This window comes from Siphateles boraxobius, unplaced genomic scaffold, assembly GCF_051911475.1.
Source record: "Siphateles boraxobius isolate OS27281-9 unplaced genomic scaffold, OSU_SipBor_1 222, whole genome shotgun sequence".
NCBI classification, from domain to species: domain Eukaryota; kingdom Metazoa; phylum Chordata; class Actinopteri; order Cypriniformes; family Leuciscidae; genus Siphateles; species Siphateles boraxobius.
Genome location: NW_027508836.1, coordinates 909824 through 929004, shown reverse-complemented (window position 1 = coordinate 929004; position 19181 = coordinate 909824).

The following is a 19181-nucleotide window of genomic DNA, read 5'->3' as shown; positions in this document are numbered from 1 at the left end:
GCCAAGGCCACGCCTATTCTGGCGGGACGTGACGTATATGGGCACGAAGTGCCCCATTGGGTGTCATGTCTCGCAGGGCCTCTGTCGATAGGCTGCTGCTTTTGCCACAGGTCAGACAATAGGCACGCAAGCGGCTTTGCCTATGTCTGCATGCTGTCGCAAAGCGTTTTACATTGATTAAAAATTAAGGATAATTTTTGGGCAAATAACCTGGGCCCTGGGCCTCTGCAGGCCCTTAGAAGTGTAAGCCAGCGATATGGCATAGACTATCCATCTGGATAGGCTCTGTTAGTAACCGAGTACGTTAGTAACCGAGTACGTTTTGATGCGGCCAGTCCCATGGAGTGTCCGCCGAACAAACAAAGAGCTACTCGGTCCGTCTGAAGACAGATGAGCAGGATACATAAGCTCTCAGTGCCCTGACAGGGCAAAGAAGACTCGCATCCTCCTTCTCATCATGAACCGGGAGGGCGCACAGGGCAAATAACCTGGGCCCTGAACGGTGTGTTGAGGGATTCGGGCACGTACCCGTGCCTTGGTTTGAGAATGACTTTTGAGTCATTAGGCCCAAACTCCAAAAATGTTGCACTTACTGAGAGCGCTTGTAAGTCCCATATGCTCTTCACTGAAGCGAGAGCCATAAGAAACACCGTTTTGGAAGACAGATGTTTCATGTCTGACAAATCCATTGGCTCGAATGGGGCACCTTTCATTGCTTCCAAAACCGTAGAAAGGTCCCACACAGGAGTGAGGGGGGTCTGGGAGGATTCAGCCTCCGAGCTCCCCTGAGGAATCGCACGACCAGGCCGTTTTTCCCCAGTGACTGGCCGGACGTCAGATTTGCAAACGCCGCTATGGCCGCCACGTACACTTTGAGCGTGGATGGGGTCCTTCCCTTATCCAACAGCTCCTGAAGGAAGGAGAGCACTTCCGTAATCTCGCAGTCTACGGGTGAAAAGCCCTGAGCTTGACACCAGGCAGAGAACACTGACCATTTCGAGGAATAGAGCCGTCTAGGAGACGGGGCTCTAGCCTGCGTGATCGTGTTTATCACTCCCTCCGGGAGGTTAGTGGGTACCCGTTGATGGCCCATGCATGTAGGGACCATAATTCCGGGCGAGGATGCCAAATCGAGCCCTTTGCCTGAAAGAGGAGGTCTCTCCTCACCGGTATAGGCCACGGGGGAGTGCTGGTCAGCCGCATTAGGACTGGGAACCAAAACTGGTTCGTCCAGAGCGGAGCCACAAGCAGCACTGGGCATCTGTTTTCCCTGATTCGTTCCAGCACTTGAGGCAGGAGCGAGACAGGGGGAAAAGCATAGAGGGGGCAGCAGGGCCATACGTGGGCCAGCGCATCCCTGCTCTTGGAGAAAAGTTTGGACAGTGAGCGTTCTCTTGGGACGCGAACAGTTCCACTTGCACTCTGCCGAATGTCTCCCACAGCAGTTGGATCATCTGACCATCGACCATTCCCCTGCTGGGACATTGTTTCTGGACAGACTGTCTGGTCCCAGATTCAGGCGACCAGGCACATGTGCTGCTTTCAGAGAAAGCAGGTTGTGCTGAGCCCAGACCAGGAGGCGTTCCGTCGGCCTGTAAAGGTTTCGTGACCTGACGCCGCCCTGGCGATTTATGTATGCCACCACTGACATGTTGTCCGACCGGACAAAGACGTGGTGGCCTTTTAACTGGGGACAAAAGCGCTGTAGCGCGTTGTCGACTGCCAACAGTTCTAGACAGTTTATGTGTAGAAGCTTCTCCCGGTCTGACCACTGGCCAAAGAACGGTCTGCCCTCGAGCAGCACTCCCCATCCCGAGATGGAGGCATCCGTGGACACCACCTTCACACTCGAGGGAGTCCCCAAACTCACGCCTGACTGATACCAGTCGGCTATTTTCCAAGGTTCAAGAGCCGAAAAGCATTCCATGTCGACCTTGAGGTGAAACAGACCAGATGTCCATGCCCGAGGTGGAACTCGCGCTTTCAGCCATAACTGCAGTGGGCGCATGCGAAGCAGGCCCAGCTGAAGTACCGAAGATGCCGAGGCCATGAGGCCCAGCATTTTCTGAAACCTTTTGAGCGGGACTATAGAGCCGCGGCGGAAGGATTTCGTGGCGCGCTGAATGTCCAGTCCGCGCTCCGGCGACGGACGTGCTGTCATAGACAGCGAGTCCAGCACTGTTCCCAGAAAAGAAATTTTATGGCTAGGAAACAGCGAACTCTTCGCCCAATTGACTGTGAGACGCAGATTCTCGAGATTCTCGAGTAATGTGGTTCTGTGTTCTATGAACTCTGATTGTGATCAGGCTAGAATCAGCCAATCCTCCAAGTAGTTCAAGACTCGCATGCCCTGAAGTCTCAGGGGTGCAAGAGCCGCGTCCATGCACTTTGTAAATGTACGGGGTGCCAGGGACAGGCCGAACGGCAGGACTGTGTATTGATATGCCTGGCCCTCGAAGGCGAATCTCAAGAATGGCCTGTGACGTGACGCTATTTGTATTTGGAAATAGGCGTCTTTCAGATCTATTGACATAAACCAGTCTCCCTGGCAAACTTGCGCGAGGATTTTCCTGGTTGTCAGCATTCTGAACTGGCGCTTCACAAGCGCTCTGTTCAGCTGCCGTAGATCTAGAATGGGTCTGAGACCCCCGTCTTTTTTCAGTACCAGAAAATATCTGCTGTATAGCCCCCCTTCGCTCTGAGATAAAGGTTCTATGGCCCCTTTGCTCAGTAGTTTTGCTATTTCGGCTCGAAGTAGATGAGATACTTCGTTGTTTACCGTGGTTTCGACTTGCGCCGTGTAACGGTGGGGACGTCGAGCGAACTGCAGCATATAGCCTCTTTTTATAGTGTTCAGCACCCATTCTGATACCCCGGGAAGTTTCGACCACGCATCTGCGTGAATAGCTAGAGGTAGAATGAAATCCGGGCTCTGGCCGCGGCATAGCGGCGGCCGCAGAGCTTCAGTGTGCTGAGACGTAAACACTGTGTTTACAGTGTGCGAGGCGGGGGGCACGCCGTTCACGGCGGGCAGCCTGGTCGCGCTCGAATTCTCTATGACAGATTGTCGAGAGAGAGCGAGTGGGACAAACCCCGTGGGGTTGAGCGTGTCTGTGAGGGAATGTGGGCGCGGGACAGCGGGCACACTCACTGCACTGAGAACACCGTCGGCTTGTGCTGACTGAATGTGTGTTGGTTTCGTTTTTACAGAAACCGTGGGACACGCATTGTGAGATGTTTGTGGGCACTGTGTCGTGGGCACCTTCACTACATTTTTTGCACAATCGACATGAGTCGATTTTATTTGTGCTAGCCCTGAACTGTGGCGGGCTGTGTCTGTGTGTGGGAATGGGCACTGAGACGTGGGCATTCTTACAACACTCATAACACCATCGGCCGTGGCCGGAATTCCAGAAAATACACTCTTTTTGGGATTTATCTGGGTCGCCGTTAAAATGGCGTTTGTGTGCAGGCAAGTGGGCTGTGGTACCGGCTTGTTTACTGCAAAATACACTGGAACAGTCACATTGTTTGGAACTGAACGAGCGAGAAGTTTCGGTGGAGTCTGGCCACGGCGAGACTTAAACACTGTGGGCCTTAGCTGACTGTATGTGTGTTGGTTTCTTTTACAGAAAACGTGGCACATGCAGTGTGTAGTGTTTGTGGGCACTGGGTTGTGGGCACATTCACTACATTTAATGCACAATTGACATGAGTCGATCTCATTTGTGCGAGCCCTGCACTGTGCCGGGCTGTGTGTGTAGAAATGAATATTGACATTTTCAGCCGCTCAAACTAAGAGGAGCTGAGAAATGTTTGAGAAATGGAGATTGGTCCGGCCTTGGCGGAACTAAAACACATTCTTTCCTCATTTCGCCGTGACGCACGCCCACAGGGGGCGTCGAGCAGATAAGAGAGCGTCATCACAGTTCTGTGTGTGTCGGCGTTTGTTTGCAGGCGTGCGTGTTATACAACAGGCTCATTGCTGCAATATTGACATTTTCAGCCGCTCAAACTAAGAGGAGCTGAGAAATGTTTGAGAAATGGAGAGTGGTCCGGCCTCGGCAGGACTAAAACACACTCTTTCCTCATTTCGTCGGTGACGCACGCCCACTGGGGGCGGGGTAGCTTTCTTATAACGTAAAGAAAGACGCCAGGATTGAGCAGCTGGCCTTCTCTACAGATGCAGCTATCTCGTCGTCATAATGGCGGAGGCGGCGGCGCGCGGCAGCCGCTGTCTGTCAGTGAGCGACTCGATTGAAGCTGGTTAAGCTGGAGGGCGAACCGGCGAGCTTCAACGGGTTGGAGAAGGCTCGGGACCCGCTGAGTACGGCGCTTTACGGCGCGACACTACAGCAGGCGGGAGTGCAGACTCGGAGAAAAAATGCCAGGCGAGTCCTCAGAGTCACCATGGCAATAGCTCACTCAGCGAGCACAAGAGCTGCATGATCCTTACCCAGGCGGGAAACGCAGATAAATTGGCGGCCCCCGTCGCTGAGTGCGGCTCGGCACGAGCCACAGGAACGAAGCATCTTTTAAAAGATGCTGCTCTTTTAGATAAAGAGAGAGTCGCAACGGCGAACACACACTCTCAGCAGAGTAAAAGGATATTGACGCCAGAAAGCGTAGCAGGTACGGTGGCTGAAGGCGGCGAGGTGAAGGCCAGCGGCTTCAGACTCGAAGGCTCGTCCCGCTGAATGCTTATTTATAGGCCAAAGCCACGCCTGTTCTGCCTCTCTCGATAGGCTGCTGCTGTTGCCGCAGGGCAGCCAATAGGCACGTGAGCCGTCTTGCCTATGTCTGCATACTGCCGCAAAGCGTTCTACATTAATTCAAAATTAAGGATAATTTTTGGCTTCAATATCTCGTGGAAAAGAGGTTTTCCCCATAGCGTAAGATATTACGCAGTACGAGTGATACTCTCGTAAGCGAACTATAACTATATTAGCGTCCACACCAGCGGATAATATCATTATATTTATTATAAGCACGCTGCAGTTTTGCCGCCTGTCACTTGAAATGCTCAAGCTCGTTAAAGCAAGATGGATTCTGATTGGCTGTCAATGTTTGTATCGAACAAAATTGTTCTGAAATCGTCTGCTATTCTTTTTTTATTCAGAATGATTTTTTTAACTATATCTTTATCATATTAGTTATCGTCCTCAGTGTGAACGGACCTTTAAAAATTATTTTTCAAAGCTGTAAATAAAACATTGTTTATGGGATTTATACTATTTAAGTTTTCTACTTAAAAATGCCATGTTTCATTGAATGTGGTGACTTACTCTAAAAAAGCCATTAATTACTATCTACCTCATGCCTCATAATCTTGAATTAAAATAACTTTTTTCAGCGATTCTTCTCTTCTCTGATGATGTGGGCGGGGCATCTGTTCTTATTCCTTAAGCGTTTCACTCGATATACGACACAATAGAGAAGAAAAGACGAGCGCAACTTCCCTTTCATGCCGACTTTCATGAACAATAATGAAAACACGACATGAGAAATATTAGAGCTTTTACTTTTTGACAGAACTCTGTGTAATCTTATTAAGATTCTCTGGGTTTGATGCATGTAATCATGGTTGACATTAGCAGTTTCAAAGCTGCATTTGTAGAACGTCTTAGATCAGTGTTAGGACTTGAAGTGAATGGTTAGGTATTAAATATTTGAAGAGAGTTTTCCATGTTATGAATATTGCATTATGCACTGTGTTCTTTCATTTTCAGCTGTATTAACTATGAAAATCACTCTAGAACTGCGAGAGAGTTGTGTTTTCCAGTAGAAGTATTCGAAATTTCCTAAACGCAAAAGCTTTAGTCTGCAATTCAGTAATACGAGCTGTAGAAAGTGTGCATGTCTTGATGGTTTTTATTTCAATTTATGTCTTAATGTCTGCCGATTTCTAAGACTGTCCAATTATCAATTAAGAGTCTTAATTGGTAAAATCATCATTTGCAATGGTTTTCTCAGGCCTTCACTGCTTCACTCTTGCAGTTGTAGGAATGTTTTGTGGAATTATTGTGATGAATGTTTTGTCTCTAGAATTGCTTGTCACAAGCGCCACCAAGAAAATGCTTTAAAGATAATGACGTGAACCAAAACGGGGAAAGAGTCCCTGATTCACAAAGTTTCCATATGATATTCAACATGCTTTTCTAACTTGCAAAGTCAATTATTTGGTTTGATCTGAACAAACCTCAAACACTGAGTATGAGACTTTGACATGTAACTTTTACAAGGTCATTAACATTATAACAATGAGCGATTCATTTGTTACAGTATTTATTAATCTTTGTTACTGTTAATTGATAAAAACACAACTGTTTATTGTTAGTTCATGTTCACTCAGGTGAATTTAAATAATATTCAGCTTTTTATTTTAATAATATATTAGTAAATTTTAAAAATAACATTAACTATAATTAATATGTGCTTTAGAAACTAATGTTAACAAATGTAACCTTATAGTAAAGACTGACCAATGTAACTCGTCCTGTATGAGGCTTGTTATTTCTTATTATTTATTTTGATAGAAATCTGTTAAGTATAACTGAATCGGTAAAACTTTACAATATGGTTTTGTTTGATAACTGAACAAACAATGAACAATGTTACAACAGCATTTATTAATATTAGTGTATGTTATTCTCAACATTTATTAAAACAGAGATGTTAAGATCAAGTTGTATCTGTTAATATTATTATACTCCGGGGCTGTTGAACGCTTGAATCTGATTGGTTGACGAGCGTTCTAAGGTGTGCAGTTATTTTTAGGGAAACTCAGGCTAAAGTACTTCCGGCAGGTTTCGACCGCATAACAGTTCCGTATCACTCCACCAAAGGATTCCAGTTATTTCAAAGGTCTTTACAGCCGACAACTGCAAAAGAACCAAAACCCACAACAACACGGACCAAGCAAATAAATATAGTAATTTCCCATGTTTTTATTATGTACAGAAAGCACATACTCTCTTTCTCCTGCTCAAACACACACACATACTACTGTATGTGTACATACACACACTCGCACAGAAACGTGTTGTCAGCGCTGCTCTGACGATTTTATCAGTAAAATAGTTTGGCAACTTAATAGTTACATGAATTTCTCACTAGCGCTATAATAACGGCGCTGTTCTTGAAGCAGATAAACTTACAGTTTCACTATTAGTCGAGATGTTGCTGTCAAACACTGAGAAACACACAGACTCAGGTAATTCACACACACTTAATCTCTCTCTCTCTCTCTCTCTCTGTAATAACTGCATTCAATACTGCATTAATCATTAATCAGCGGCTCTAAAATGAAGTTTTGGACTCAGCAATGGAGGCGTGGGATGAGATGCGTAAGACATTAGTCCCACACACAAAAAGTGTTTTAATGACAAAAACCTGAGAAATGTCTTGAAATACATCATCTGAACAATGTGTAGAGGTGTAACCGTACTATAAGTGGAATAGTTGACTCCGAGCCGTTGAATTACTAGAAAATAATGCACACCTCCGTGTCGTGGCCGCATCACCACCTCGGGTGTGCATTATTTCTATACTAATTCAACGGATCTTTGTCAATTATTCCTTGCTTAATGCACTGTGAAATAACATGAACATTACATTTTTATTATCTAACATTAACAAAGGTTAATAAATGCTGCAGAAATATATTGCTCATTTAGTATATATTAGTCAATGCATTAACTAATGTTAACCAATGAGATCTTACTGTAAGACTAAATCTTATCATTTTTTTTTTTTGGATTCTCCAGATTATAAATTATTTTTTTAATTTAAAGCACTGAAAAAAATGTGTTTTGTTTTCCAGCACAAATATCCAAACATTCTTAAATCAAGATACATTTACTGGAGAATAAGCAAAATGACGGAAGATATTAAGTTTGAAAAATTTATCAAAAATTAGTTTTTGCTTAAAACAAGAACAAATATCTGCCAATCTGCCAACAATAAACTTTTCCCTTAGAATTAAGTTTATTTTTCTGACCCCATTCGCAGATGTTTGTTCTCGTTCAAAGCTAAACAAGCTACAAGACATAATATCTTACGTCATTATGCTCGTATCTTGATTTCAGAATGTTTAGATGTCCGAACTGGAAATGATTAAATCAATAAAACACACATTTATTTGTATAGCGCTTTTCAGAATACACGTCATTTAAAAGCAGCTTTACAGAAAATGCATGAGTCCACATTACAATTTACAGGGATCTGTTATCAGAGGAAACTGTCTAAGTTATTGTCTACCTTTGTCTATCTGTTTTCCTTTAGAATTAAGTTTATTCTTCATATGTCCCATTGGAATATGTTTGTTCTCGTTTGAAGCTAAACAAGCTACAAGACTATATACTGTATACAGTGTTTAGCATAAGTGAACACACCCATGCTAAAGTTGACTAAAAAGAGGAATAAAAAAATCATCTTTTGGAAATTGATCTTAATCCCTTAATTTAAAAAATGAGGAAAATTCCAACCTTTAAGGATAATATGCATCCTGATAAAGTTCCCTTGGCCTTTGGAGTTAAAATATCCCACATCATCACATTCCCTTCACCATATCTAGAGATCGGATTGGGGAACTTTCCATAAGATCATCTCTCAATGCAAATCATACCAGCTATTAGGCTAACTGAAATAAAACCATGCCGATCTCTAGATATGGTGAAGGAAATGTGATGATGTGGGATATTTTAATTCCAAAGGCCAAAGGAACTTTATCAGGATGCATATTATCCCGGATCCATGAAATAACTGGCCTTTAAAAATAAAAATCTGCTGTCTCTATGGGAATTTAACATAGGGTTGTCCTGACTTACGCACCCTGTATTTTAAGGAAGAACATTTATTTATTTACGATACATTATTCATTCACAAAGAAAATTGGTGTCCTTAAAGGTTGGATTTTTCCTCATTTTTTAAATTAAGGCATTAAGATCAATTTCCAAAAGATGATTTTTTATTCCTCTTTTTAGTCAACTTTAGCATGGGTGTGTTCCCTTATGCTAGGCACTGTAGATATATATATATATATATATACATAATGATGAAATATCTTACGTCATTATCCTCATTATGAAATCAGAATGTTTCGATATCAGTACTGGAAATACTAAGCATCATTTTAGTGCATTTTTTCAATGTTCTCACAGACCATTAGGCAATTCTGGATAAAACAGGCATCGTTTATCAATTTTCTAATGAATCCGCGGTTGATTCATACACTCGTTCAGTCAGTCAGAGAGCAGGAGTAAATCAGGACGGCATGAAGACTGCAGGCGTTCAGCTCTCTGTGTGTTTCTGTCGGGAACACAAGGGGAAGTGTGATGGGAAACAGACTTTTAATCTAAAAACACACAAGGTCAGACGGGGTCACGACGGGAGTGAGGAGCGGGAAATGGTGTGTGTGACGGCTTCGAATCGGACACACGTATAAACACCTGGTCAGATGGTGTGTTTAATGAATGGTTCCTGTTTTCAAAGAGGCAAACCGTTGGAATCGCTTAAAACCACTCACACATGTTGAACGACAGATGCTAACTGGCGGTCGCTCCAGCTGTGTTTCCCGATGAGCTTTCCTACACAGTCTGGGATACGTGTGTCTTTAACAATAGAACAGATAAATTCACTTATAGACTGGGGACCCTTACTTATTACTTTAAAGGGTTAGTTCATCTAAAAATGAAAATTATCTCATAATTACATCCTAGGCGTTTGTTACTTTCTACTCTATTGTTCACCTTTTTTCCCATTGGCCTTTGGCTTGCTTACTTGGGGACATTAATTTAAAGGACATGTTCGGTATTTTAGACTTAAAGCCATGTTTTAAGATCGTTTCTGATGAAATAGAACGGTTAAGATTGAAATTTGGACACATGCTGCTGTCCCGAGAATTATCGGTTTCTGTATTAGCACCCCCCCCCCCCCCACCTCCACAATGGTTTCATAGGGGCACTGGAACAATCATTCATAAAACGCATTAAACTTTAGTTTACAAAGACGTGAAACTCACCGAGTGGTCTGGAGTGTTCACTGATATCTCACACAAAAATCGCTGCAAAAGATGCTTTTCCAACAGATATAAAGTTGCAATTGCGTGTTATAAAGTCAGAATTGTGAGATATAAAGTTGCAATTGCGTGTTATAAAGTCAGAATTGTGAGATATAAAGTTGCAATTGCGTGTTATAAAGTCAGAATTGTGAGATATAAAGTCAGAATTGTGAGATATAAAGTCAGAATTGTGAGATATAAAGTTGCAATTGCGTGTTATAAAGTCAGAATTGTGAGATATAAAGTTGCAATTGTGTGTTATAAAGTCAGAATTGTGAGATATAAAGTCAGAATTGCAAGATATAAAGTTGCAATTGCGTGTTATAAAGTCAGAATTGTGAGATATAAAGTTGCAATTGCGTGTTATAAAGTCAGAATTGTGAGATATAAAGTTGCAATTGTGTGTTATAAAGTCGGAATTGTGAGATATAAAGTCAGAATTGTGAGATATAAAGTTGCAATTGCGTGTTATCAAGTCAGAATTGTGAGATATAAAGTTGCAATTGCGTGTTATAAAGTCAGAATTGTGAGATATAAAGTTGCAATTGTGTGTTATAAAGTCGGAATTGTGAGATATAAAGTTGCAATTGTGTGTTATAAAGTCAGAATTGTGAGATATAAAGTCAGAATTGCAAGATATAAAGTTGCAATTGCGTGTTATAAAGTCAGAATTGTGAGATATAAAGTTGCAATTGTGTTATAAAGTCAGAATTGTGAGATATAAAGTTGCAATTGTGTTATAAAGTCAGAATTGTGAGATATAAAGTTGCAATTGCGTGTTATAAAGTCAGAATTGTGAGATATAAAGTTGCAATTGTGTTATAAAGTCAGAATTGTGAGATATAAAGTTGCAATTGCGTGTTATAAAGTCAGAATTGTGATATATAAAGTTGCAATTGTGTGTTATAAAGTCAGAATTGTGAGATATAAAGTTGCAATTGTGTTATAAAGTCAGAATTGTGAGATATAAAGTTGCAATTGTGTGTTATAAAGTCAGAATTGTGAGATATAAAGTTGCAATTGTGTGTTATAAAGTCAGAATTGTGAGATATAAAGTTGCAATTGTGTTATAAAGTCAGAATTGTGAGATATAAAGTTGCAATTGCGTGTTATAAAGTCAGAATTGTGAGATATAAAGTTGCAATTGAGTGTTATAAAGTCAGAATTGTGAGATATAAAGTTGCAATTGCGTGTTATAAAGTCAGAATTGTGAGATATAAAGTTGCAATTGAGTGTTTTAAAGTCAGAATTGTCAGAATCAGAAAGAGCTTTATTGCCAAGTATGCTTGCACACACAAGGAATTTGTTTTGGTACTGAGGCTTCCAGTGGACATATACAAATACAACATGAAACATAATACTACAAATTATAAGAATAAAAAATAAAAAAATAAATATATGAGAGTAAAACTATCACAGTTGGGTTTAGTCAGAATAGACATTTTCAGATTTACAGATTATGAACCTATTTACAGTGTTTTGAATATTATAAATAAATAAATCTACATATAAGTATCACCTGAGTTGTAGGATATTGCACTAAACAGTGGGAGTATTGCACTTACAGGCATATGCCTTGGGAGGAGTGTTAACTGTTCAGAAGGGAAATGGCCTGTGGGAAGAAACTGTTCCTGTGCCGAGATGTTCTTGTGGCCAGTGATCTGAGTCTCCGTCTTGACGGTAACAGTTCAAACAGGTGGTGTCCAGGGTGAGTGGAGTCTGTGATGATTTTACCTGCTCTCTTCCTCACTCTGGAAGAGTACAGGTCCTGGAGGGATGGCAGGGGGGCACCAATGATCCTCTCCGCAGTCCGGACTGTCCGTTGTAGTCTCCTGATGTCTGATTTGGTAGCTGAACCAAACCAGACAGTGATGGAAGTGCATAAGACAGACTCAATGACGGCTGAGTAGAACTGAATCAGCAGATCCTGTGGCAGGTTGAACTTCCTTAGTTCAACCTGCCACAGTTTGAGATATAAATTGTGAGATATAAAGTTTGAGATATAAATTGAGATATACAGTTTGAGATATACTGTGAGATATTCAGATATACTGTGAGATATACAGTTTGAGATATAAATTGTGAGATATAAAGTTGCAATTGCGTGTTATAAAGTCAGAATTGTGAGATATAAAGTTGTAATTGAGAGATATAAAGTCAGAATTGTGAGATATAAAGTTGCAATTGCGTGTTATAAAGTCAGAATTGTGTGATATAAAGTTGCAATTGTGTGTTATAAAGTCGGAATTGTGAGATATAAAGTTGCAATTGTGTGTTATAAAGTCAGAATTGTGAGATATAAAGTCAGAATTGCAAGATATAAAGTTGCAATTGTGTGTTATAAAGTCAGAATTGTGTTATAAAGTCAGAATTGTGAGAAATAAAGTTGCAATTGCGTGTTATAAAGTCAAAATTGTGTGATATAAAGTTGCAATTGCGTGTTATAAAGTCAGAATTGTGAGATATAAAGTTGCAATTGCGTGTTATTAAGTCAGAATTGTGAGATATAAAGTTGCAATTGCGTGTTATAAAGTCAAAATTGTGTGATATAAAGTTGCAATTGCGTGTTATAAAGTCAGAATTGTGAGATATAAAGTTGCAATTGCGTGTTATAAAGTCAAAATTGTGTGATATAAAGTTGCAATTGCGTGTTATAAAGTCAGAATTGTGAGATATAAAGTTGCAATTGCGTGTTATAAAGTCAGAATTGTGAGATAGAAAGTTGCAATTGCGTGTTATAAAGTCAGAATTGTGAGATATAAAGTTGCAATTGTGTGTTATAAAGTCGGAATTGTGAGATATAAAGTTGCAATTGCGTGTTATAAAGTCAGAATTGTGAGATATAAAGTTGCAATTGTGTGTTATAAAGTCAGAATTGTGAGATATAAAGTTGCAAGTGCGTGTTATAAAGTCGGAATTGTGAGATATAAAGTTGCAATTGCGTGTTATAAAGTCAGAATTGTGAGATATAAAGTTGCAATTGCGTGTTATAAAGTCAGAATTGTGAGATATAAAGTTGCAATTGCGTGTTATAAAGTCAGAATTGTGAGATATAAAGTTGCAATTGCGTGTTATTAAGTCAGAATTGTGAGATATAAAGTTGCAATTGCGTGTTATAAAGTCAAAATTGTGTGATATAAAGTTGCAATTGAGTGTTATAAAGTCAGAATTGTGAGATATAAAGTTGCAATTGTGTGTTATAAAGTCAGAATTGTGAGATATAAAGTTGCAATTGTGTGTTATAAAGTCGGAATTGTGAGATATAAAGTTGCAATTGTGTGTTATAAAGTCAGAATTGTGAGATATAAAGTCAGAATTGTGAGATATAAAGTTGCAATTGCGTGTTATCAAGTCAGAATTGTGAGATATAAAGTTGCAATTGCGTGTTATAAAGTCAGAATTGTGAGATATAAAGTTGCAATTGTGTGTTATAAAGTCGGAATTGTGAGATATAAAGTTGCAATTGTGTGTTATAAAGTCAGAATTGTGAGATATAAAGTCAGAATTGCAAGATATAAAGTTGCAATTGCGTGTTATTAAGTCAGAATTGTGAGATATAAAGTTGCAATTGCGTGTTATAAAGTCAGAATTGTGAGATATAAAGTTGCAATTGTGTGTTATAAAGTCAGAATTGTGAGATATAAAGTTGCAATTGTGTGTTATAAAGTCAGAATTGTGAGATATAAAGTTGCAATTGCGTGTTATAAAGTCAGAATTGTGAGATATAAAGTTGCAATTGTGTTATAAAGTCAGAATTGTGAGATATAAAGTTGTAATTGCGTGTTATAAAGTCAGAATTGTGAGATATAAAGTTGCAATTGTGTTATAAAGTCAGAATTGTGAGATATAAAGTTGCAATTGTGTGTTATAAAGTCAGAATTGTGAGATATAAAGTTGCAATTGCGTGTTATAAAGTCAGAATTGTGAGATATAAAGTTGCAATTGTGTTATAAAGTCAGAATTGTGAGATATAAAGTTGCAATTGCGTGTTATAAAGTCAGAATTGTGAGATATAAAGTTGCAATTGCGTGTTATAAAGTCAGAATTGTGAGATATAAAGTTGCAATTGAGTGTTATAAAGTCAGAATTGTGAGATATAAAGTTGCAATTGCGTGTTATAAAGTCAGAATTGTGAGATATAAAGTTGCAATTGAGAGATATAAAGTCAGAATTGTGAGATATAAAGTTGCAATTGCGTGTTATAAAGTCAGAATTGTGAGATAAAAAGTTGCAATTGCGTGTTATAAAGTCAGAATTGTGAGATATAAAGTTGCAATTGAGAGATATAAAGTCAGAATTGTGAGATAAAAAGTTGCAATTGTGTTATAAAGTCAGAATTGTGTGATATAAAGTTGCAATTGTGTGTTATAAAGTCGGAATTGTGAGATATAAAGTTGCAATTATGTGTTATAAAGTCAGAATTGTGAGATATAAAGTTGCAATTGCGTGTTATAAAGTCAGAATTGTGAGATATAAAGTTGCAATTGTGTGTTATAAAGTCGGAATTGTGAGATATAAAGTTGCAATTGTGTTATAAAGTCAGAATTGTGAGATATAAAGTTGCAATTGCGTGTTATAAAGTCAGAATTGTGAGATATAAAGTTGCAATTGAGTGTTATAAAGTCAGAATTGTGAGATATAAAGTTGCAATTGCGTGTTATAAAGTCAGAATTGTGAGATATAAAGTTGCAATTGAGAGATATAAAGTCAGAATTGTGAGATAAAAAGTTGCAATTGCGTGTTATAAAGTCAGAATTGTGTGATATAAAGTTGCAATTGTGTGTTATAAAGTCGGAATTGTGAGATATAAAGTTGCAATTGTGTGTTATAAAGTCAGAATTGTGAGATATAAAGTTGCAATTGAGAGATATAAAGTCAGAATTGTGAGATAAAAAGTTGCAATTGCGTGTTATAAAGTCAGAATTGTGTGATATAAAGTTGCAATTGTGTGTTATAAAGTCGGAATTGTGAGATATAAAGTTGCAATTGAGAGATATAAAGTCAGAATTGTGAGATAAAAAGTTGCAATTGCGTGTTATAAAGTCAGAATTGTGTGATATAAAGTTGCAATTGTGTGTTATAAAGTCGGAATTGTGAGATATAAAGTTGCAATTGTGTGTTATAAAGTCAGAATTGTGAGATATAAAGTCAGAATTGCAAGATATAAAGTTGCAATTGCATGTTATAAAGTCAAAATTGTGTGATATAAAGTTGCAATTGCGTGTTATAAAGTCAGAATTGTGAGATATAAAGTTGCAATTGCGTGTTATAAAGTCAAAATTCTGTGATATAAAGTTGCAATTGCGTGTTATAAAGTCAGAATTGTGAGATATAAAGTTGCAATTGCGTGTTATAAAATCAGAATTGTGAGATATAAAGTTGCAATTGAGAGATATAAAGTCAGAATTGTGAGATAAAAAGTTGCAATTGCGTGTTATAAAGTCAGAATTGTGTGATATAAAGTTGCAATTGTGTGTTATAAAGTCGGAATTGTGAGATATAAAGTTGCAATTGTGTGTTATAAAGTCAGAATTGTGAGATATAAAGTCAGAATTGCAAGATATAAAGTTGCAATTGCATGTTATAAAGTCAAAATTGTGTGATATAAAGTTGCAATTGCGTGTTATAAAGTCAGAATTGTGAGATATAAAGTTGCAATTGCGTGTTATAAAGTCAAAATTCTGTGATATAAAGTTGCAATTGCGTGTTATAAAGTCAGAATTGTGAGATATAAAGTTGCAATTGTGTGTTATAAAGTCGGAATTGTGAGATATAAAGTTGCAATTGTGTGTTATAAAGTCAGAATTGTGAGATATAAAGTTGCAATTGTGTGTTATAAAGTCAGAATTGTGAGATATAAAGTTGCAATTGTGAGATATAAAGTTGCAATTGTGTGTTATAAAGTCAGAATTGTGAGATATAAAGTCAGAATTGTGAGATATAAAGTCAGAATTGTGAGATATAAAGTTGCTATTGCGTGTTATAAAGTCAGAATTGTGAGATATAAAGTTGCAAGTGCGTGTTATAAAGTCGGAATTGTGAGATATAAAGTTGCAATTGCGTGTTATAAAGTCAGAATTGTGAGATATAAAGTCAGAATTGTGAGATATAAAGTCAGAATTGTGAGATATAAAGTTGCAATTGCGTGTTATAAAGTCAGAATTGTGAGATATAAAGTTGCAATTGTGTGTTATAAAGTCGGAATTGTGAGATATAAAGTTGCAATTGCGTGTTATCAAGTCAGAATTGTGAGATATAAAGTTGCAATTGCGTGTTATAAAGTCAGAATTGTGAGATATAAAGTTGCAATTGTGTGTTATAAAGTCAAAATTGTGAGATATAAAGTTGCAATTGTTTTATCACGTCAGAATTGTGAGATATAAAGTCAGAATTGCGTGTTATAAAGTCAGAATTGTGAGATATAAAGTTGCAAGTGCGTGTTATAAAGTCAGAATTGTGAGATATAAAGTTGCAATTGCGTGTTATAAAGTCAGAATTGTGAGATATAAAGTTGCAATTGCGTGTTATAAAGTCGGAATTGTGAGATATAAAGTTGCAATTGTGTGTTATAAAGTCAGAATTGTGAGATATAAAGTCAGAATTGTGAGATATAAAGTTGCAATTGCGTGTTATAAAGTCAGAATTGTGAGATATAAAGTTGCAATTGTGTGTTATAAAGTCGGAATTGTGAGATATAAAGTTGCAATTGCGTGTTATCAAGTCAGAATTGTGAGGTATAAAGTTGCAATCGCGTGTTATAAAGTCAGAATTGTGCGATATAAAGTTGCAATTGTGTGTTTTAAAGTCGGAATTGTGAGATATAAAGTTGCAATTGTGTGTTATAAAGTCAGAATTGTGAGATATAAAGTCAGAATTGCAAGATATAAAGTCAGAATTGTGAGATATAAAGTTGCAATTGCGTGTTATAAAGTCAGAATTGTGAGATATAAAGTTGCAATTGTGTGTTATAAAGTCGGAATTGTGAGATATAAAGTTGCAATTGCGTGTTATAAAGTCAGAATTGTGAGATATAAAGTCAGAATTGCAAGATATAAAGTCAGAATTGTGAGATATAAAGTTGCAATTGCGTGTTATAAAGTCAGAATTGTGAGATATAAAGTTGCAATTGTGTGTTATAAAGTCGGAATTGTGAGATATAAAGTTGCAATTGCGTGTTATCAAGTCAGAATTGTGAGATATAAAGTTGCAATCGCGTGTTATAAAGTCAGAATTGTCCGATATAAAGTTGCAATTGTGTGTTATAAAGTCGGAATTGTGAGATATAAAGTTGCAATTGCGTGTTATAAAGTCAGAATTGTGAGATATAAAGTTGCAATTGCGTGTTATTAAGTCAGAATTGTGAGATATAAAGTTGCAATTGCGTGTTATAAAGTCAGAATTGTGAGATATAAAGTTGCAATTGTGTGTTATAAAGTCGGAATTGTGAGATATAAAGTTGCAATTGCGTGTTATAAAGTCGGAATTGTGAGATATAAAGTTGCAATTGCGTGTTATAAAGTCAGAATTGTGAGATATAAAGTTGCAATTGCGTGTTATAAAGTCAGAATTGTGAGATATAAAGTTGCAATTGCGTGTTATAAAGTCAGAATTGTGAGATATAAAGTTGCAATTGTGTGTTATAAAGTCAAAATTGTGAGATATAAAGTTGCAATTGCGTGTTATAAAGTCAGAATTGTGAGATATAAAGTTGCAATTGCGTGTTATTAAGTCAGAATTGTGAGATATAAAGTTGCAATTGCGTGTTATTAAGTCAGAATTGTGAGATATAAAGTTGCAATTGTGTGTTATAAAGTCGGAATTGTGAGATATAAAGTTGCAATTGCGTGTTATAAAGTCAGAATTGTGAGATATAAAGTTGCAAGTGCGTGTTATAAAGTCGGAATTGTGAGTTATAAAGTCGCAATTGCGTGTTATAAAGTCAGAATTGTGAGATATAAAGTTGCAATTGCGTGTTATAAAGTCAGAATTGTGAGATATAAAGTTGCAATTGTGTGTTATTAAGTCGGAATTGTGAGATATAAAGTTGCAATTGCGTGTTATAAAGTCAGAATTGTGAGATATAAAGTTGCAATTGTGTGTTATAAAGTCGGAATTGTGAGATATAAAGTTGCAATTGCGTGTTATAAAGTCAGAATTGTGAGATATAAAGTCAGAATTGTGAGATATAAAGTTGCAATTGCGTGTTATAAAGTCGGAATTGTGAGTTATAAAGTCGCAATTGCGTGTTATAAAGTCAGAATTGTGAGATATAAAGTTGCAATTGCGTGTTATAAAGTCAGAATTGTGAGATATAAAGTTGCAATTGTGTGTTATAAAGTCGGAATTGTGAGATATAAAGTTGCAATTGCGTGTTATAAAGTCAGAATTGTGAGATATAAAGTTGCAATTGTGTGTTATAAAGTCGGAATTGTGAGATATAAAGTTGCAATTGCGTGTTATAAAGTCAGAATTGTGAGATATAAAGTTGCAATTGTGTGTTATAAAGTCGGAATTGTGAGATATAAAGTTGCAATTGCGTGTTATAAAGTCTGAATTATGAGATATAAAGTTGCAATTGCGTGTTATAAAGTCAGAATTGTGCGATATAAAGTTGCAATTGTGTGTTTTAAAGTCGGAATTGTGAGATATAAAGTTGCAATTGTGTGTTATAAAGTCAGAATTGTGAGATATAAAGTTGCAATTGCGTGTTATAAAGTCAGAATTGTGAGATATAAAGTTGCAATTGCGTGTTATAAAGTCAGAATTGTGAGATATAAAGTTGCAATTGCGTGTTATAAAGTCAGAATTGTGAGATATAAAGTTGCAATTGCGTGTTATAAAGTCAGAATTGTGAGATATAAAGTTGCAAGTGCGTGTTATAAAGTCAGAATTGTGAGATATAAAGTTGCAATTGTGTGTTATAAAGTCGGAATTGTGAGATATAAAGTTGCAATTGCGTGTTATCAAGTCAGAATTGTGAGATATAAAGTTGCAATTGCGTGTTATAAAGTCAGAATTGTGAGATATAAAGTTGCAATTGCGTGTTATAAAGTCAGAATTATGAGATATAAAGTTGCAATTGCGTGTTATAAAGTCAGAATTGTGAGATATAAAGTTGCAA